Below are 22,210 nucleotides of genomic sequence, written 5' to 3' on the forward strand. Positions count from 1 at the left end.
CAAATGCAAGTTCTGGAAATGAATAAGTCCATATGATTATGGAGATCAATTATCACAGACTTCTCAATGAAGTTAACTAAGATCAAGGAAGACAGATGAGCAATATTCAGATGACTTAGAAAGGTACAAGGAAGATTGTCTCATCTAATGGGAAGACCAAGGGCAGGTGAAAAAGGGGAGACATCATAACTCATCCTGTACCTGGTTACATATCCTAGCTCTTGTTCCTCCTCCTAAAGTAGCATTTTTACTTAGCCCAGTGTTTATGTCCATCCAAGGTTGGTTCTTTAAACTCCAAGTTTTCTCATAAGCACTTGCTGCACATTTCCACCCCTGCAGTGCTTCCTGGCCCAGTCAACTCTTCCATGTAAAAGCACCTCCTCAATCCCAATGACTCCTCCAAGAAATGGCAACTCCTCAATTCTTAGATTGAGCTGGTGGTTGCTGGTGGGGCCACCAGCACTCAATACTAGGGTCTGGCACTCATTTGTTTCTCATTGGACATTTACAGAGAGTGAGAGAATGAAAAATACACAAAGGGAAAAGAAGGAACAAGAGAAAGATGAAAAAAACTCAAACAGTGGGAAAGCAGGAACCTGCAAGAGTGGGATATTGGGGCAAGGAGTGTCTGGTATCGGACTAAAGAGGTAGGAGGTGGATGCAGGACAACACAGCTTTGGTATTCAGCCTACTGACATTTAATAGCATTGGCCCTAGCATCTGAACAGAGCTTTGGGCATCTGCATTTATTCTTTTACAGCTAAATCACTGCAACATCTGAATGCCCAATCCTATCTTTCCAAGAGTGCTTCCTTGGCATTGACTCCTCCGGATATTAGAAACCTCTCCCATCTCTAGAAACTCATCTGATTCTCTTCTGCAAAATGCCTATTCCAATTCCCTGATTCTAATCTCTTCACTGAAGATACTACCATTAAACGCTGGCTACTTGCCCCAAGCATTCTGTAATCCCAGAGCCCCTGTGATGCATCTAATCACTAAAGATCCCTTAAAGCTCAAAAATCACTTTCAGTTCCAGTGACTGGTCCATCTGATGACAATTTAGTGATTTGGAGATTGCTCAAAGTCCAACTACCTCTCCCACAGCCATTTCTGCTGAATCCTCCAATCCCTGGACAATCCTCCTAGCTAGATCATTTTTCCAAAGTACAATCTACCTTTGTTAGTCATAAGTTTTCTTGTGACTCCCACCTTTGTTATTCAACCCATTTTTCGTGACTCCTACCATAACTTGGTGCTCCACAAACCCCTGGTGACCTTTGCAAAGACATGTGCCCAAATCCATTTCCTGGTCCATTTTCCAGTTGCTCCTGGAGCACGTCCCTCAGCTTTAGTAATGTCTGTATTCTCTTGCAAGACTTTCATGACTTGGTACATAGCCCACGACTTACAGTCCCTCCTCAAATTCATTGAGACTCATTACAAGCCTGGTGACCAATCTATGATTAACTCGAAGCCACACCCAATTTTGATTTGTGTTCTGTCCCATCTGATTTTATGATCTGAAGGGCAAGATTTAATAGAAAATGATGGTGTGTGACTCTGCGCCAAATTTGGCAGCATCTCACACTATTTCCAAAATGCAGCGACATGACATATTTCCTAGAATGTGGAGCACCCCTGTGTTTCCCCCTGCACCGGCACTGAATTTGCTGCTGGTGCCAATGCAGCAATCCTTGCACCATGGTGCAAGGATGGCTGCGTTGAGGGGGAGATAGTTTTTGGGTAGGAAGGAACACCTTCCTGCACAAAAACAATCTTAAATGGTGATTTGCTCTTTCTATGTGTGCTGCGAAATGCGAAGTGCTAGAAAGAGCAAAAAACGAGGAGAAATGAAAACATTTCTCCTAGTTGTGCTATGCTAATGCCACCCTTGGGGTGGCATTAGATGTTGGCGCTGCGTCAGGTTTAGAAAAACTAAAAACTCTGAGGCAGTGTCAAAATGCAGTGAGTGTTGCTGTGACCCACTCACAGAAACATCCATTGCATGCTGCTTCCACACAAAGTGCTGCGTGTGAAGGGGCTGTATCTACAAGGTGTCGTTAAGCCACAAGAAATTACTTAACACCACCTTGTAAATACGACGAAGGGCATTGCGCCACCGGAGCGTCACAAAAAGTGATACCTAGATGGCGCTAAGGGCTCTAAAATATGCCCCAAAGTGTTTTCCACCTGACTTATCCAGCATAGAACTAGGCCAGGGTAAAATTGGAAGCATGTTAGTATAATTAATATAATTTGGGGAATTTCACTTTTTGCTTATGAAGCGATATTCCTGAAATTTCAACATTACACTAGAACATATCATTACGCCATTGTTTATTACAAAATTATGGAGTGAAGCAATACAAATAACCAGAAATGTTGTTCATGGCAATTGTATTGGTTGCACTACTTTTTACAGCAAGATGAGAACACATGTTGTGCTATAATATAGCACTAAATGACAGACTAGGGGGCATATTTATACTCCGTTTGCGCCGAATTTGCGTCGTTTTTTTCGACGCAAATTCTACGCAAAACTAACTCCATATTTATACTTTGGCGTTAGACGCGTCTAGCGCCAAAGTTCATGGAGTTAGCGTAATTTTTTTGCGTGAACTCCTTCCTTGCGTTAATGATGTGCAAGGTAGGCGTTCCCGTCTTAAAAAATGACTCCGATGCATATGCGTCGTATTTATACTCCCGGGCAAAAATGATGCCCGGGAGTGGGCGGGTCTAAAAAACCCGCATTAGCGCCGGACTTTAGCGCCTGGGTCAGGGCAGGTGTTAAGGGACCTGTGGGCTCAGAATGAGCCCAGAGGTGCCCTCCCCTGCCCCCAGGGACACCCCCTGCCACCCTTGGCCACCCCAGGAGGACACCCAAGGATGGAGGGACCCACCCCAGGGACATTAAGGTAAGTTCAGGTAAGTATTTCTTTTTTTTTTTTTTTGTGGCATAGGGGGGCCTGATTTGTGCCCCCCTACATGCCACTATGCCCAATGACCATGCCCAGGGGACAGAAGTCCCCTGGGCATGGCCATTGGGAAAGGGGGCATGACTCCTGTCTTTGCTAAGACAGGAGTCATTTCTATGGGGGTTGGGCGTCGTAAAAAAATGGCGCAAATCGGGTTGAGGCGATTTTTTTGCCTCAGCCTGACTTGCACCATTTGTGGACGCCCATACGCAATTTTCCCCCTACGCCGGCGCTGCCTGGTGTACGGCGTTTTTTTTAACGCACACCAGACAGCGCCGGCGGCTAACGCCGGCTAACGTCATTCAATAAATACGGCGCCCGCATGGCGCTTCAGAATGGCGTTAGCCGACGCTAATTTTTTTGGCGCAAAACTGCGTTGGCGCAGTTTTGCGTCAAAAAGTATAAATATGGCCCTAGCATTTTAATGATGTACGCCTAATTTCGCATGATTTTACTGAAATTCTGCGTAATTACGCAAAATCAAACTACACACATTTTTCACAGCATATACAATATTCTTCTTAGAACAAGAAGATAATTCACTTACACATTTAAAAGACTGCTTAACAAGCCATGTGCGCTGCCTTCTATCTCAAGCAGGCATTTTAACGCCTAATAGCCAGGTTATTATTAACATTCAGATTTGGTTGCCCCCAACCCTGCTGACCTTGAAATGCCCTGTGCAGACGTGGCGTGCGAAGACGTGGAGGCTGCATATGCTGTGAACACCTTATCTGCAGAGCCTCAGGGTGTTGAAGTCCAAGATAAGCGAATACACACTGCTATATTGAGGATACAATTACATATGCAAGTGCTAATTAAATTTGCATTTCCAGACAATGCACTAGTGCTATAATCAGCGTTCTCATTTGACTTAATGCAGTGAATTTAGAAAATAAACTCTATTCTTCTTATATGCTTCCCTTGAGGAAACAGAAAGGAAAGAAACCACAGATACTAGGCATGTTATTCCGAATCCACCTTTTGACAGGGGTTGTAACACACAGAATATTGGAGTTGGAATCAGTCGTGGATTCTTCAGGGGGGCTACACATAACTGGAATTCATGGTATTTCAGTTATGCTGCTTTCAGGTTGAAGAGTAAGTGAGTCTGACTACTTTTGTAAAATAATGGCGGTCATTCTAACTTTGGAGGAGTGTTAATCCGTCCCAAAAGTGACGGTAAAGTGACGGATATACCACCAGCCGTATTACGAGTTCCATAGGATATAATGGACTCGTAATACGGCTGGTGGTAAATCCGTCACTTTTCCGTCACTTTTGGGACGGATTAACACCTCCTCCAAAGTTAGAATAATCCCCAATGTCTATTTGAAGTAAATTTTATTTGGAAACTTTGAGGGGCAGATTTACACTTTCAGCCGCAAACCTGCGTTAGCGCAGGTTTACAGCAAAAAGTATATTGCTGGCTATCGCCATTCCTAAACGCCGGTCGGGCGAGCTGGAGCTAAGGCCCTGTTAGCGTCCTTTGAAAGGACGCAAACAGGGCCTGGGAGGCGTAGGGGGAACCGGGGCTTGTGTACCAAAATATGGCGTTACACTGCTCAGAGGCAAAAACAATTGCCTCTAAGCAGTGAAGTGCCATTTTCTGGCGCACAAGCCCCATGGACATGGCTCTTGTCTTATTAAAGACAGGAGCCATGCCCACCACCCCAATGGCCATGCCCAGGCCATTGATGCCAGTGCCGTGCAGGGGGCCCCAATTCGGGGCCCGAGCGAAAATGGATAGAAAAAATAAATAAAAAACCTACCTGGACTTACCTTTGGATGGGTCTCCCATCTGTGGGTGACCTCCAGGTGTGGGTAAGGGTGGGTGGGGGTACCCCTGAGGACAGGGAAGGGCACCTGTGGGCAATTTCCATGGTCTCTGACCATGGAAATCTGTCTCCAGGTCCCCTTATGCCTGCCCACACCCTGGCATTAAATAATAGAGCTAAGCAGGCTTAGCGCCATTATTTAAGCCCTCCTCCTCCCGCGCGTGATTTTTGCACGGGAGGATAAATAAGGAGCTAGGGCCTTTGAGGCATTTTTTGCCCGGGAACACCTACCTTGCATCTCATTGATGCATGGTAGTTTTCTGCAGGGAAACATTTTTGTTAACTCCAATATTTTGGCACTAGACATGTCTAGCGCCAAAATATAAATATGGAGTTAAGTTTGCGCCGGATTGGCGTAAACAAATTGACACAAATCCGGCGCAGAGTATAAATATGGGCCTAAGTGCATAGTACAAATAAATTATTGTGTGGAGACGGTGAGTACAGACTCCTAGCACACAAGGGAGGGAGGGAGGAAAAAGAGAGTGACACACACACGCTCCACCCCCCCAACACCATACAATCAGCAGCATTACTAAAACATTTTTACCCAGAACCTCAGATGAATAATGCAAGGACAAAACGATTTTGAATAAGTGAATGTAATGAGAGAAACACATCAAGATAAACAAGTGAGGCAAGATAAAAGATATATACATATGAACATAAAAAGGGATACAGCCCAGTCCACAATGTACAATGTCCACATGGCCACAGGCCAAAGTCCAAGGACAAATATGGAACCTGCCTCAACATGGAGAGAACACTGCAAGGGCATCAGTTGGGAAATAGGCAGGCACCTTAGGGTAAAGGGGACGGGGGCACCTCAGCCGGCAGATGGAACAAGACCACTGGTTCTGGAGGCGGGCAACATGCCCTGTGCTTGGTCCTGGGGAGTGCAAGGTCACAGTCTCTCAAGTGGGTGACTTGCCCACTTGCTCTGGAGAGGGCAACATGCCCTGTGCTTGGTGCTAGGGAGTTCAAGGCCACAGTCTCTCAAGTGGGTGACTTGCCCACTTGCTCTGGAGGGGGCAACATGCCCTGTGCTTGGTCCTGGGGAATGCAAGGTCACAGTCTCTCAAGTGGGTGACTTGCCCACTTGCTCTGGAGAGGGTAACATGCCCTGTGCTTTGTGCTGGGGAGTTCAAGGCCACAGTCTCTCGAGTGGGTGACTTGCCCACTTGCTCTGGAGGGGGCAACATGCCATGTGCTCTTGATCCTGGGGAGTCTGGGGTGGGTGGGTGTCTTACCCACTGGTTCTGGAGGGGGCATCGTGCCCTGTGCTCTTGAGTCTGGGGCACCTAGGGTAGGCGGGTGTCTTACCCACTGGTTCTGGAGGGGGCATCGTGCCCTGTGCTCTTGATCCTGGGGAGTCTGGTGTAGGTGGGTGTCTCTCCACTGGTTCTAGAGGGGTCATCATGCCCTGAGCACTTGATCCTGGGGAGTGCAAGGTCACAGTCTCTCAGGTGGGTGTCATACTCACTGGATTTGCAGGGGGCAGGTCCCACAGAAGCCCATGGAGGCAGGATTACATACCGTCTGCCGACGGCGACGGCTGCTCATTGGTGGTGGTGGTGCTGCTGCTGGTGGGGGAGGCACCTGCCCATCCCCTGCAACCTCACTCAGCTGCTCACTGGTGGTGGGTGGTGCTGCTGCTGCTGGTGGGGGGAGGCTCCTGCCCATCCCCTGCAATCTTGGAAGGCTGCTCACTGGTGGTGGTGGTGCTGCTGCTGGTGGGGGGAGGCACCTGCCCATCCCCTGCAACCTCAGACGGCTGCTCACTGGTGGTGGTGGTGCTGCTGCTGGTGGGGGAGGCTCCTGCCCATCCCCTGCAACCTCAGACTGCTGCTCACTGGTGGTGGTGGTGGTGCTGCTGCTGGTGGGGGGAGGCACCTGCCCGTCCCCTGCAACCTCGGATGGCTGCACAGCCATGGTTGGTGGTGGGGGCTCCGTCACAGTTCCTGCCCCAGGCCCCTTGCCCTTCCTGCCTGCTGGTGTAGGCTCCTTGCTCTTCCTGGCAGTGTGGGCAGGCTCCTTAGTCTTCCTGGCAGCTGGGGCAGGCTCCTTTACCTTCTTAGCAGCAGCTGGGGCAGGCTCTTTTGTCTTCCTGGCAGCTGCTGGGCAGGCTCCTTTGTTTTCCTGTCAGCAGCTGGGGCAGGATCCTTTGCCTTCCTAGCAGCAGCTGGGGCAGGCTCTTTTGTCTTCCTGGCAGCAGCTGGGCAGGCTCTTTTGTCTTCCTGCAGCAGTTTGGGCAGCCTCCTTGCTCTTTCCGGTAGCTGTGGGAGGCTCCTTTCCCTTGAGGCTGCCTGGTGCAGACTTCTTCACCCTTAGGACATGTGCCCAGGATCCTTTTCCATCACAAGTGGATGTGGTGAAGACTGGGCCCACGGAATGGGTGTCTGAGGTGCTTGGCTGGGTTCCTCCCACCCTGCCCAGATGTGCAGGATGGGGGGAGAGGGAGGGAAGAGGTCAATGGTGGATAGGAACAGTTTTTTAGGGACATTGGGGTGGGAAGAGGGAGAAGGTTTGGGAGTGGAGGGAGAGGGAGAGGTTATAGGAGGAGTCTGCTGATTTTGAGTGCAGGTGCATGGGCTGGATGCTTTTGTGAGGTGGATGGCTGTTGGGTATCTGAGTTCTTTCGTTTGTGTACCTTGGGGGGGGCAGACACAGTGGGAGAGGACACAGGGGAGGGGTGCATGGCTGTTGTGGAGGTGTCTGCCAGTGAGGTGTGTGTTCTGCTCGTGTGGTGGTGATGCTGGCAGTGGATGATGATGTAGTGCATGCACATGGGAGTGTAGATGGAACTGGGAGGGAGGTGGAGGAGGAGGGAAGACAGTGGAAATTGTGGATGTTGGTATGTCTGCATCTGGATGGTGTTTGTGTGAGTGCCTGTGGGATGAAGTGTGGTGCTTGTGTTTGCCTGTACCACTAGTGTGTTGTCCTGTGTGCATCCTCGCCTACCTGTGTGCTTGGGATAGGTTGGGGTTGAGGAGAATGGGATTGGGAAGAGGAAGTTGGAGGGGGGAGGGTGGAAACAGGAACAATGGCTGCCATCAGAGAGGAGGCCAGAGTCTGGATCGATCTCTGGTGGGCCACCAAGCCAGTGTCAATGCCCTCCAAAAATGCATTAGTCTGTTGCATCTGGGCTGCCAGCCCCTGGATGGCATTCACAATGGTTGACTGCCCTACAGAGATGGATCTCAGGAGGTCAATAGCCTCTTCACTCAGGGCAGCAGGGCTCCATGGGGCAGGGCCTGAGGTGCCTGGGACGTTGGAGATGTCCATCCTCCTGGGTGATCGGGCACGGGCAACTCGATGAGGGGCTGCTGGGAGGGAGGTGCTGGTACGGGGTGGCGGCTGTACCTGTAGCTGGGGTGCTCACAGAGGTGTCCGCCACCACCAGGGAGCTTCCATCGGAGGAGGCATCTGTGTCAGAACTGTCCCCTCCAGCCTCCGCCGTGGTGCTCCATTCTCCCTCCGTCCCACTGGTGCGCTCAGCGTCGGTGGACTCTGCCTTCTGGGTCCTGAGGGCTGCTGGTGCCTCTGCTCCTCCGCCAGATGATGATAATGCACATAAGGACAGGGTGACAAAACAAGAAGGTGGGGGAAGAGACAAAGGATACACTTGGTCAATGGCTGCACCAACACCACCGTTGGCGTACACAGCACCCTCACACATAGGGAACAGGCCTAAGCACTATGCATTGCACTACCAGTGAAATTGCTAGTCACCAAGGGATGGGGAGGGGCACATACCGGCAAATGCAGCACACCTGGGACCCATGCAGCCCTGACTAGTAGTAGATGCCTACGAGCTAGGTAGCAGGATTTTCCCTTTTGAACCTTAGCCACCAGGGGATGTGCACTGCAATGTCAGGCCTGGCCTAGGGGCACCCGCTGACACACATCCACCCCACCAGGCGTAAGTAGTACTGATGGGCACTGTGCTCACCCCCTTGTGGCTTCTGTGATGCCGTCAAGCGCCCATCTAGCTTTGGATAGGCCACCTCCAGTATATGGGCCATCAGGGGGGGTCAGGGTTCGACGGGCACCCCTTGCTCATTGGGAGGCCATCACCAGCTGGGCCCCAGGTCCTCCCACTGTTTGTGACAGTAGCTACTTCGCCTGCCGCAGACCCCCAGGGTCCGCACTCCTTGGCGATGGCACGCCATATACCCTTCTTTTGATGGGCACTGACCTGCAGAGGAAATATACACAGGAAAGTAGTATTAGACAAACAGTCCTGCCTGTTACACTTATGGCCCACCATACCCCTTCACATCACCATTTTCACACACATGGCCCAGCACACAACCAATACAGCACCCAGAGGACGTCCCCCAACCCCCCTTACACGTGGCCTTCACACACACCACTCCATGCATTCATGCCACATGCATTGTGCCGACAGTGTACTCACCTGTTGGTCTGGAGGCCCATACAGCAGTCCATACTGGGGTAGGACCCCATCCACTAGTCTCTCCGACTCCGCCGAAATGAAGGTTGGGGCCCTTTCCCCAGTCACACGGGCCATGGTATGTTCCAGACACAGGTCACAGCAGCAAATGCAGTGTAGGCCCTTTCATATTGAAGTTCAGGTAGCAAGTGAGGAATCAGATAGAAAACTGCAGTCACGTCCGTGGCGGTGCATACCGTCACCACCGGCGTACATCACCATTGGCCACTGTACCCCATAGGGCCCAATGTTAACCAATGAGGAGCTGCACAGTGGTTCACGACCGCCTCCCACAACAGCGCACATCGTCAGCGGAATTACCTCACTTCCACCTGTCCCTCCACACAGGACAGGTGGATGCTATTTTGGGGGGGGGGGCAGGCCCTGGATATTTGCTGCGTCACTGGTTAAATTTGGACATACTGGACAATTCACACTTACCCATTACAAGTTCACAGCATGCAAAGTTCTATTGTAACCTCATTTTTCAGTTTGTGACCGGCTCCTCACTCTTTTGCCCCATAGATTGCTACCTCGGCGGATGAATAGGAGTCAGAGACATACCCCCATGTACAGACCCCAGGTGGACTTGGCAACATTGGAAGAAAGGCATATCATCCTCACCTATAGACTTGACAGGGCCACAATCACAGAGCTGTGTGCCCAATTGGAGCCTGACCTGATATCTGCTATCGTCACCCAACTCGGATCCCCCCTCTTGTGCAAGTTTTATCAGTGCTCCATTTCCTGGCAACTGGTTCTTTCCAAGTGACAGTGGGCTTGGCAGCAGGGATGTCACAGCCAATGTTCTCAAACGTGCAGGCCATAGTGTTGACTGCCCTGATTAAACACATATGCAGCTACATTGTATTTCCCCAGTTTAAAGATTTGGCCACAATGAAGGCCGAGTTCTCTGCAATGGGTCATATCCCCAACATAATTGGGGCGATTGATGGAACACATATTGCCTTTGTCCCCCCCCTGTCAAAATGAACAGGTGTTCAGAAATCGTGAGAGTTTCCACTCTATGAATGTACAGATGGTGTGCTTGGTGGACCAGTACATCTCCCACGTCAATGCTAAGTATCCTGGGTTGGTGCATGATGCCTTTGTCCTGAGGAATAGCAGCATCCCAAATATGATCGCCCAACTACAGAGGCACAGGGTGTGGCTAATGGGTGAGCCCTGGTCCGCACCCAGTTTATGTTGGTGTATGGGTATGGTGTGGGCCATATGGGATAGTGTGTGACTAAATGTTGTCCCTCAATATTGCAGGTGACTCTGGTTACCCCAACCTATCATGGCTGCTGACCCCTGTGAGGAATGCCAGGACAAGGGCAGAAGAACGTTATAATGAGGCACATGGGTGAACCAGAAGGATAATAGAAAGGACCTTTGGCCTCCTAAAGGCCAGGTTCAGGTGCCTCCATCTAACAGGTGGATCCCTGTGCTACTCACCCAAGAAGATCTGCCAGATAATAGTGGCATGAGGCATGTTGCACAACCTTGCCCTGAGACCCCATGTGCCTTTTCTGCTGGCGGAGAAGGCTGGAGATGCCTGTGTGGCAACAGTGGACCCTGTGGACAGTGAAGATGAGGAGGGAGAAGATGAGGATGAGGACAGCAGAACATCAGTCATCAGACGATACTTCCAATGACACATACTTAAGACAGTTTTACTTCACATTTCAATGACATTATTTGGAATTTCTGTTGCACTGGCATGCTGTTATTTCCCACTTCTATGCCCACTTACTGCACCATTTGGCAATTCATTTTGCAGATGTTACCTCACATATGCTCCTGGTGTGATCACTGCAGCCAGCTACAGGTCATTTACGTATGCTCATTTTCTGTACAGTTGAATTGCAATGTTTGTACCTGTTTAAATGAATACATACTTGAAAAAATTGACATACTCCATGCTTCTTTTATTTTGCAAGGGTGTTTATTGAAGTGCTAAAATACTGAGGGGCAAGTGCAATGGGATGGGGTTATGCCACTAGCGGCAGCGGAGGTGGAAGGCTGCTCAGATGTCTGGCTAGTGGCAGGGCCCCGCTGTTGTGTGACTGCCTCCCTCATTATATTGGCCATGTCTGCCAGCATCCCTGCTATGGAGACCAGGGTGGTGTTGATGGCCTGCAAGTCCTCCCTATTCATCTGGTACTGTCCCTCCTGCAGTCACCTGTTCTCCTGCACATTGTCCAGGATCTGGCCCATCGTGTTCTGGGAACGCTCCCAAGATCTCTGCAAGTGCCTCCTGGAGAGTCGGTTCCCTGGGCCTGTCCTCCCCCTGGCACACAGGAGTCCTCCCAGTGTCCCTGTTGGCCTGTGCCTCTGTCCTCTGAACTCTGAGTCCACTGCCCCTGACCACAGGTCCCAGATTGTCTTGTGTGAGAGGTGTGGCCTGGGGTACCTGTAGAGGTGGACACACTGCTGATTGACGTGTCCTGGTGACATAGGTATGGGTACGCTAGGTGGGTACTGTGGTGGTGTTTCCTGATGGGGGAGGCTCTGTGGTGGTGTGTGACTGGGCCTGGGTAACTGGCTGTCCAGAGGTCCCTGATGGGCCAGGTTGGTCATCCAGATCCTGAAGACCAGAGTTGCTGTCATCACTGTGGGCCTCTTCTGTTGCGGACTGGATAGTGCTGGCACCTCCTCTCCGGTGACATTGGCTGGGGCACCTGTGGGGATGTAAATGATGTGTTATTGTTTCTGTGTCTGACATATTGTGCATCTGTGGCTTACCCTCTTTGTTTGTATTTGCCCTGGCAGCTTTCACTTGTGTAAGTTGACATATGGTGGGATAGCTGATTCTCTCTAGTATACATGCTTTAGCGATAGGTGTCCATGCAGGGCTGTGAGTGGTGTCCATGGATTGGTATGGCATGCAGGGCCTGGCATTGGAATGAGTGAGATGTGATGGTGGGTGTGTGGGAGGTGGTGGAGTGATGGGAGTGAGGGTGAGGGTGGGGTATGTGATGGCATGCAGGTAGGGGGGTGATAGTAGTAAAGAGTTGACTTACCAGAGTTCAGTCCTCCTCCTACTCCTGCCAGGCCCTCAGGATGCATGATTGCCAAGACTTGCTCCTCCCATGCTGTAAGTTGTAGGGGAGGAGGTGGGGGTCCATTGCCAGTCCTCTGTTCAGCGAGTTGTTGTCTTGCTGCAATGGAACGTATCTTCCTGGTAGGTCATTCCACCTCTTCCTGATTTGTTTTTTTTAACATGTTTTTATTGAGTTTTCGATAGAATCATACATTTCAATTCACACAGTTAGCAGCAATACTAGTATGTTGTCAGCTACAGTAATTTGCTGGACTCTCGATGATTAAACTAAACAAACAACTAGTAACTTTCGTACACCTCCAGGACCGCGCAGTTTGGTCTATATTTTCGAGCAGCGGGGGCTCCCACTCGGGGAGAGGGGGGCGAGGGGGAAGGGGGGGTCTCCTGTTGTTCCGTGGAACCTATATCTGTTAGTTGGGCGTAGTGATCTGTGTGTGCTACTTGACTTGCGTGTGCTCGGAAATATGGTATGTTAATATTAATGTCAAGGCACTGTTGGCAGGTGTATGCGCATCCCCTGGTTTACTGTCGCGTTGTCGCTGGAGCTAAGCCCGCGGCTATCTAGGTAGTCGCAGCTATCTACGGTTCAAGGGGGTCTTTCATCATTCTTTGCCTCTAGTTTGGAGACCAAAGTGCCCCAGGCTTCGCAGCCTGAGTGCCGCAGTCCCCCCCATGCCAATTTCGTTAGTACCTGATATCCAGCACGTGCCCAGAGGAGCGTGAGAGTGAGCCAGGCCCCGAGGTCAGGTGCCTTGGGGGCCTTCCAGTTCATGGCTATCAATCTTTTGTACATTGCATAAGCCAAGTCTGCGAATCTGTGCATATGTTTGCTTCTTTTCGTCCTTGTCCTGAGGCCAAGTAGACAGGATTTGGGATTCGCGTCCAGGTCCAGGCCAGTCATTTCCGACAGTACTGTGGTCACCCCAGCCCACTCCCCCCGCAGTCGCGGTCATTCCCAGACCAAATGATAAAACTGTGCTGCCGGGGTTTTGCATCTGGGGCAAGTTGGGTCCGTCCCGGGAAACATACCTTTAATCCTGGCTGGCGCCAAGTATGTCTGATGTAGGTAATTAAACTGCGTGTATCTGAATCTGGGGTTTCTTGAGACTGCACGTGTGTGACTCAGGGCTTTTGGCCATTCTGCCTCTGAGATCGGGGCAGGCAGCACGGCGTTCCACCTCTCCCAAGCCTTCTGCAAATTTAATTCCGGGGGCTTGTTCAGAAGTTTATATGTATTTGAGACTGCTTTTACTTGTGTATCGCAGGTCAGCATATGGTGCAGAGTAGTGGAGGTGCTTGGTTCGGAGTCCCCAGACGCCCATGTGTTTCTAATGGCGTGGCTTATTGCGTGGTATGCCAGAAATTGCTCTGGGCTGATCTCTGTAAGGGCCTGTATGGCTTCGAAGGACATTAGTTTTCCTTCCTCAAAACATTCTCCCACTGTGTTTATGCCTGCTTCCGTCCAAGTTGTGGACGAATAAGATCCGGCTTCCACCCATCCTGGGAGCCTTTCTAGTGGTAGGAGCGGTGAGTAGGGAAGTTTTTTGGCATCTTTTTGGATTTACTTCTTCCAGCATGCGTGTGCTGCTGCCATCAGTGGGTTTACACGTATGCTTTTGATGTGCTTGTCCATAAGTCACTCAAGTAGGGGGACTCCCTGAAGTCGGGTTTTCAGCCAGGTAGCTTCCGCTGAGCTGGGTCTATGGATCCAATTTAAGATCCACTGCAGCTGTGCGGCCGCGGAGTAGAGCTCGAAATTAGGAGCGCCCAGTCCACCCGCCGCCACCGGGTGATGTAGTGTAGTGAGTGAGACCCGCCTTCTGCCCTCGCCCCACACCAGCTGTACTAGTGCAGAATTTAAACTGTTGAAAAAGCTTCTGGGGATAGTGATCGGCAGGGCCGCGAAGTAATACAGCAGCCTGGGTAGTACCAGCATGTTGGCTATGGCAACCTTTCCCAGTGGTGAGAGTGGTAGTTTATTCCAGAACCGCACTGAGCTCTTTATAGAGGTCACAGCTCTCCCCAGATTGCCATCCCTGAGGTCCTCTGCTCTATGGTAGACGTTGACTCCTAGGTATTTAAATGTGTTGAAGCACCATTTTAATTGGCCTCATGGGGTATTCTCTCGTCTCGCTGAGGGCCAGCTGACCAACGGGAATATGCAGGATTTCCCCCAATTAACTATCAAGCCGAGATCCCTCCAAACTCCGACAGCAGTGACATCACCGAGGGCAGCACCTCCTCGGTGCTGCATATATATATCAAGGCGTCATCTGCGTACAATGATATGGCGTGGGAGGTGCCGCTCCGTTCCACCCCCCATTCTTCTTTTTTTGCACGGACGCGCGTGGCCAGTGGCTCCATCGCCAGGGCGAACAAAAGGGGGGATAGTGGGCACCCCTGTCTTGTTCCCCTGCTAATCAAGAAGCTCTCTGATATGACTCCCCCTGTTTTCACCCTGGCCTGTGGGTTAGTGTACAGAATGCGCACCCAGCTTATAAATTTTGGGCCAATACCCATTCGCTGCATGGTGGCAAACAGAAAGTCCCATTCTAGTGTATCGAACGCTTTTTCAATGTCTAGTGAGATCACCGCTTCCTCATATGCACTCGGGGGGTGTCGCCCATTACGCTCAGCAGCCTACGAATGTTGAGGAAGGTATTGCGTTTTGGGATAAATCCATTCTGATCCTCGTGTACCAAAGTGTGCATGTGAGGAGCTAGCCTGTTGGCTAGGATTTTACCAAGTATTTTGCAGTCTAGGTTTAGCAAAGACAGGGGTCTGTAGGACTTAACGTCAGTGGGGTCGCGCCCCTGTTTCGGAAGGACCACTATCATTGTTTCTCTCATCGTAGGGGGCAGAGTTCCGTTAACCTCTGCTTCTTCAATTACTTTTAGGAGGTGTGCGTTAAGGTGTGACGCAAAGGTGAAATAATATTCTGATGGCAGACCGTCTGCCCCTGGGGCTTTATTTCTAGGTAATTGTTCGAGGGCCTGGTTGAGTTCACCTAGTGTGATGGGGGCCTCTAGTGTCTCTTTGTCAGTGTGTGTGAGTTGGGGCAGAGAGGATTCTGCCAGAAAAGACCTGAGTTGTTGGGGAGTGCATGATGTGTGTGTAGTGTAGAGTTGTGTGTAGTATTCCCTGAACGCCACGTTAATTTTTTCCTGTGTGGTTACTAGTACGCCTGCACCTATCCCTATTGCCCCAATTGGAGGGCATTGCCGTTCCTCCCGTAGGAGCCATGCGAGCAGCCTGCCCGATCTATCGCCTTCCGCTTGTAATCTAGTCAAGTGGTATTTGTAGTCATGAAGGCGTAATGTGGCGTCGGCGGCTGCGTATTCTGCACGCGCATCTTTTAATGACGTGTATGGCGTTTCGTTACGGGCTACTGCATTTTCTAGTGCTCTTAGTTTCTTTTCTTGCTTGCTAACCTCTGCATGGAGTGTGCGTCTCACCCCCCATGTAGTAGCAATACAGTGCCCACGAATCACTACTTTGTGTGCGTCCCACTCCACTGCTCTCAAGTTTGTGGTGCCAGCGTTTATTTCCCAAAACTGTTTTAGTGCTGTTCTCAGTGTGTCTGTGAATGCTGGGTCCTGTAGTGCTTGCACTTGTAGCCTCCAAGTTGGGATCGCTTGACACCTCCTGCCCCAGTCCAGAGTTATTTTAAGCGGCAAGTGGTCTGATAGTGTCTTGGCTAGGTATTCAATCCCGCTGGTTACTGTGCAAATTTCCTGAGTTCCCCATAGTAAATCTATCCTGGTGTGCACTTTGTGTGGTACTGAGTAAAATGAATATTCTCTATGTTGTGGGTGCTTCATACACCATATATCATGAAGGCCCTTGTCACTGGCCCATGTTGATAATGGGCGCCTGGGGCATCTGTTGGCCGCTAGATGTGTGGGGGGGTTAGACCTGTCCAGTGTCGGGTCCGGCGTGTTGTTGAAGTCTCCACCCCATGTTGTGGGTGTTCCGGGGTTCGCTAATAATGCTGGGGTGAGCGTGCTCAGGAACTCGGGTAGCGCGGTGTTGGGAGCATATACCCCTATAAGTGATAATTGTTTGCCGTTTAATTTACCCTCCACCACCCCATATCTGCCTTCCTGATCTGTCCTATATGATGTTTGGAGAAATGGGACGCTCCCTGCTATCCATATAAGGACCCGTCTCGCAAAGGTTGAATAAGATGTGCCTACAATCGGTCCTCCCCATTTGCTCTGCAGTTCTTGTAAGTCTGGATCCCGCAGGTGGGTTTCTTGTAGGATTGCAATATGTGTGCCCTGGCGTTTAAGTCGTGCATGCACCCTGGCCCTTTTGCTATGGTTCCCGAGTCCCCTGACATTCCAGGTGACTATGTCATATTTGTGTGTGTTATAGGCTGTAGGTTGAGCCATATTTATTTTGTGAGGGCACGTCTGGCTTTCTGTCCTCCGACAGGGCCCAGGCAGTTTTTCCCATCCCCCACCGCCGCAGCAGCCCGGTCCCCGCTCCCAACCATGTATCCTGTGTTATGCGCAGTCCCGTGGTGTACAAACTAGTGATTACCCTCCCTCCCTCCCCAACTGGATCCCGTCCCCAACTGTGAACTAACAAAGGAACTGCGCCCCCCTTGGGGGCGCAACCTGACCTATGTCCATGTGGATATCTGCGGGGGAGCAATAATACTATCCGGGTGCGGCTCATTGTAGGGGCTCGCATCCTTCTGCAGACACGGTCTGCGGGTGGTGTGGGGCGCCCCCAGGACGCAGCAATCCGCCCCCCCAGCCACGCACCGCAGCCGATTGCGCACAGTATGAATAAAGGAGTTATTTCTAAGTGCAGAAGAAAAAGGATACATAAGTTCAGACGGTGTGTCCAACCACTACCAGTGAAGCACACAATGTTCAGTTCTACTCTCCAGCTGTGGCGGCGGGTCCCGCCGCGGGGACAGGTCGGCGACGCTTGTTCAGAGTGTATCTGCGGACCGGGGGGTGATCTCCGGGCCCCTCAGCGACTCCGTTAATGTGGAATCCGAACTTATCGAGTCTGACTCCGAGCCCCCCTCCTGGGGGGTCCTGAGAGTCTCGAAAGAGTTATGTGTCAGCAGGGGAGTTTCTTTCAAGGCCCTAGCTCTTTCTTCCGCAGCCTGTTTCTCCGTGGGTTGACCCCTTGGGCGCCTCTTGGAGCGTTTCTGTGAGGATGCTGTTGACCAGTTTTCGTCGACTCCGGTTGCTTCACGGGGATGGGCGATCCCCTTGGCATGCATCCATGTCCAGGCGTCCTCCGGCGAGGTGAACACGTGGGTGCGTTCATCTGTTAGTACTCTTAATTTGGCGGGGAATAATAAAGCATACTTTATGTCATGTTCGCGGAGACGTTGCTTTATTTGGGCGAAGGAGTTGCGTTGTCTTTGCACTTCTTGAGTGAAGTCTGGATAGGCGTGAACAGTTGAGTCCTCGTACTGGAATGGGCCTTTGTTGCGGAATTGTTGCAGTATCGCGTCCCGGTCTCTAAAGTTCAGGAACCTGGCTATCAGCGGTCTTGGGGGCTGGCCCGGCACTGGGGACGTCCAGGAATCCTGTGTGCTCTTTCAACTGAGAAAAATTTCGATGGGGCTCCATTCAGGACCTCTTTAGTTAACCAGTGTTCCAACAAAAGCACTTTCAGGGAATCCGAGAAACCGTATATTGTTACGGCGGGACCTGCCCTCCGCCTCCTCTGCTCTTCTCAGCAGTGTTTTTACCTCTAGGTCTAGGCGGAGAATTTGTTTTTGGTTGTCCGCTACTTTGGGGTTCAGTTCGATTAGCGCCTCATCCGTTGACTTCACTTTTTTGGATAATTTGCTGTGGTCTGCTCTAAGAATATTCAGGTCTTGAGATACTGTGTCTATTCTGTTCTCCAATGAAATTTTAGTGTCCATGATTGCTTGAAGCACTTTCTCGAATTGCGAGGAGTGTGCCAGAAGTGTGGATTCCAGCGACTGTAGGGTAGGCATGGGTTGTTGGTCTGCAGACGCTAGTCCATGCGCATTCCGGTCCTGGCTCCTCGCTGATTTAGATCTACCGGCCATTTTGTCTCTACTTGTGGGCCCCTGTTCCTCTTGCACCCACGCGGACTCCCTCGTTCCCTGGGTTGGACGGGCGAGGGGGGCTGTGTGTTCTCGCGGGTCCACGCCGGTGTACGCTACAGTTCTTTAGATTTCGGCCCACCTGGTATTTTTCGGGGTGGATTCTTGCTCAGGCGGTCAAAATCTACCCGCCTCCAGGCCCCTCAGCCATCGCGGGCGGGAGGGAGATGGATGGCGGGAGGGGGGCGAGGCCCGCGCGCCCCCAGTAATACCGCAGCCGGCCGGGGCAACCCAGGGCCTGGGCGAGGGCCCCCCACTCCCTCAACGTCAGCGCCGCGTGCACGCCACTCTGTTTTAAGCTGCCATGCAGGGTTCAAATCCCGTGTCGGGTGGTTGGTGGATGTAATTTCCTTGAAAGGGCGCTTCCTCCGTGGCCCACGGGCGTTCAGAGATTGCTGGAGCCACCAAATACAGGCAGGGGGCGTAGGGAGCAGACCCCCCCTCCACTTCCGAGTCACCTGCGCCCCGGAGGCGCTTTGTGGATTTCTCTTTGTGGCCCCCCTAGATCGAGGGGGGGCATGTCCTGCTGCCGGTCTGCGGGTCGTAGGGGGCACCCCCAGGGGTCCCCATCCGTTAATCCTCCGCCTCACCGTTCCCCCCCACGCCAGCAGTGGGGAGGAATCTCCAGCAATAGAGGTGGGGGGGGAGAGGGGAGCAGCCCAAGGCGGTGCAGGGCTCAGCAGCGGGCCCGCTGTCCTCCCGCAAAGTGGGTCCCCCCGCCGCCACACCCCCACCTCACCTCTGGGGCTCCAGGACGGAGCTCCGAGCCTTGCAGCGAGGAAAGATGGTGGCCGCGATTCTCGATGCAGCGTTGTTGGACATCAGCCTCCCTTCTCGGACGTGCGGACGCCTCCGGAGCCGCCAGCAAGGGGAGAGAGGCTCCCGAAACGGGTCTCTCCCTCGTTCCGGGATATTAGCGTCCCTGGGGCGCCCGCTGTTATTTAGCGGCGAGTCCGAGACGGAGCGCTTTATTAAGCGTCCTTCCCGGTCGCCATCTTGGCTCCTCCCCCTCCACCTCTTCCTGATTTCATCCCTAGTTCTTTGGTGCTGTCCCACGGCGTTGACCCTGTCCACAATTCTCAGCCATAACTCCATCTTCCTAGCTATCAATATCTGCTGCACCTGTGCTCCAAATAGCTGTGGTTCTACCCTGGTGATTTCCTCCACCATGACCCTTATCTCCTTCTCTGTGAATCAGGGGTGTCTTTGTGGTGCCATGGGTGTTGTGTGAGGTGTGTAGGTGAGGGTGTGTAGAGTAATGTGTTGGGATGTGTGATGTGGGGTGTGTGGGTGGTGTATAGGTGTTGGTAGTGTGTGGCTCTGGTTTTGTCTGTGGTCTTGGTGTCCATCTCGTGCCTATGGTTTGTAATCGTAAAGGGCTGTGGGTAATGTGAGTGTGTGTTTTATAGTGGTGTGGGTGTGTGGGTGTGGTGTGTGTGTATGGGTGTCAGGTGTGTGTTGTGTGGATTATCCAATGTGGTGTTGTTTTGCATGTGTGTGTCCATTTTGAGCGCGGCGTTATGTACCGCCAATGGTTTAACACCATTGAATGTCCGCCGTGGTGATTAGTGGGTCATAATATGATGGCCGTTGTTCTGTTGGCGTAACGGTATGGATTTTGATACCGCCACTTTATCACTGACCCTTGGTTTGGCGGGATTGTGTATTTGGCTGAATACTGATGGATTGGTATGTGTGCGTCATAATATGGTGAACGGATATTGGCGGCGGCGGTAAGTTGGCAGCAGTCAGCGTGGCGGTAAGTGTGATTTACCACCAATCTCATAATGAGGGCCAATATCTTTTTTTTTTTATACAATTCGAAAGTACAACCAGAACAACAATCCCCTTTCTATAACAGCATTATCACCAAAGACCCCGACTCTAGTGTAACAGAATTCGGCAATTTTATAAAGTAATAAACCACAATAGATAAGTTGTAGGGGCCATGAACAACAGCTGTTTGTATTCGGGGAGTAAAAACAAAGACAACCAACATAAATATAGGCGGCCGGAGCAGGCCCGACGACACTGGCAACCATCCACAGTTCGCATCTTCTTACAGTCATCCCAAAATGCATGTCAATCAACTCTAGCACACGTCGCTCAATAAGCAGTTTCCACGTACTCACACAAAGACGCCCAAATATCTCACGGTCTAGAACCCTGAGGCGCCAACTCCCAGAACGTCTCAAACTGTTCTCGGCAATAAGCAGCATCACGTAGCTATTCAGTGACCCGAGGAGGACGGCCGCGACCTCAACAAATTGCAACTCTGCGCTTTGCCAAAAGCAGCAACATGCCCACCAGTTTCCGCTGAGCCGGCGGAACTGAGTCTACACTACCCAGCAACACCAGCACAGGAGAGGGAGCCAGCTTAAGCCCAGTCATCTCACCAATCACTTGCGCAACCTCCAATCAGAAATCATGCACTTCTCCACATTGCCACGCCAAGTGAAAAAAGTCGGCATCCGGGGCATGACATCGCTCACAGGAAGCATCTGCCCTCAACCCCATAGCACACAGGCCCCAGGGGGTGTAATAAAGGCTCTACAGAAACTTGAAGTGGATTAATCGCAGACGATAGTTTGGCGAGAGTGCCCTCATATGCGCACAGCACTTCTTCTACGTCTCATCAGAGATTGCCATTCTCACATCCGCCTCCCATTTAACCTTAGCAGACATTGCAAGCGCATCCCTCTGATCCTGCATGCATCCTTACAGCTTAGTGACTAGGGGCCAGATGTATCAAAAAAAATTGCACTCGCAAACGGCAAAATCGGCCGTTTGCGAGTGCAAAATAGTGGTCTGCAATGCATCAAAGGCATTCGCAGACCACAAAATAGAAATCGCAAAAATTGCGATTTTTTGCGTTGCGACCTGGATTTTGCAATCCAGATCCCAAGTCAATTCTGCAAAAAATCGTAAATTGCGATTTTTCGCAGAATGGTATTTTGCACATGCAAAATACCATGGTCTGCAACCAGGTGGTAACCTGGTGCAAAAATTAAAAATGCAGTAAAACTGCATTTTTAAATGTAACATGTAAAGCACACATGCCCTTTTGGCATGTGTGTACTTTACATGTAAAAAAAAAGGGTGCAGGAGAGGGGGCCTTAGGCCCCCAGCACCCTGCCCTTTTGCATTTCCAAAATTGCGATTTCTGGTTCAATTTTGTAAATGCAAAAAAAAATTTGCATCTGTGGGCCAACAGGCCCATAGCTGCGAATGGGGCCAGTATCGCAATTTGCGATTCCGTAATTGCATTTGCGATTTTTAAGAAATCGCTATTACCGATTCGCAAATGTGATACATGGCCCTTTGCAAGTCAGTAATAGCGATTTCTTAAAAATCGCAATTACCGAATCGCAATGGGCCAGAATCATACATCTGGCCCTAGCTTCCTTGGCGTCTGTGCACTCCATATGACCACCAATGCTCGACACAGCTCCGGAGATGCCGGAAGACCAGAATATCGCGCTCGAAGCATCGCACATACACGCAGCACATATAGCCGATGCAGGGCACCATCAGAACCATCTCTCAGTGCCACCTCCGGAGAGATCAGCCGTCCATTCACAAACCAGTCCCCCAGGAGGGACAAATCTGAGTCGCGAAGATATGTCTGCAGCCGCGAGTCACGAAACAGCCACTCATCAGCTACAGCAGCCACCTCCATCGACGGCGCAAAAGGCTCACGTACACCAGATCGCTTCAAAAGTGCCCGCCATGCCCCAACAGTGCACGCCACAGTGTCCACCCCTG

Source organism: Pleurodeles waltl, chromosome 3_1 (genome assembly GCF_031143425.1).
Source record: "Pleurodeles waltl isolate 20211129_DDA chromosome 3_1, aPleWal1.hap1.20221129, whole genome shotgun sequence".
NCBI classification, from domain to species: Eukaryota; Metazoa; Chordata; class Amphibia; order Caudata; family Salamandridae; genus Pleurodeles; species Pleurodeles waltl.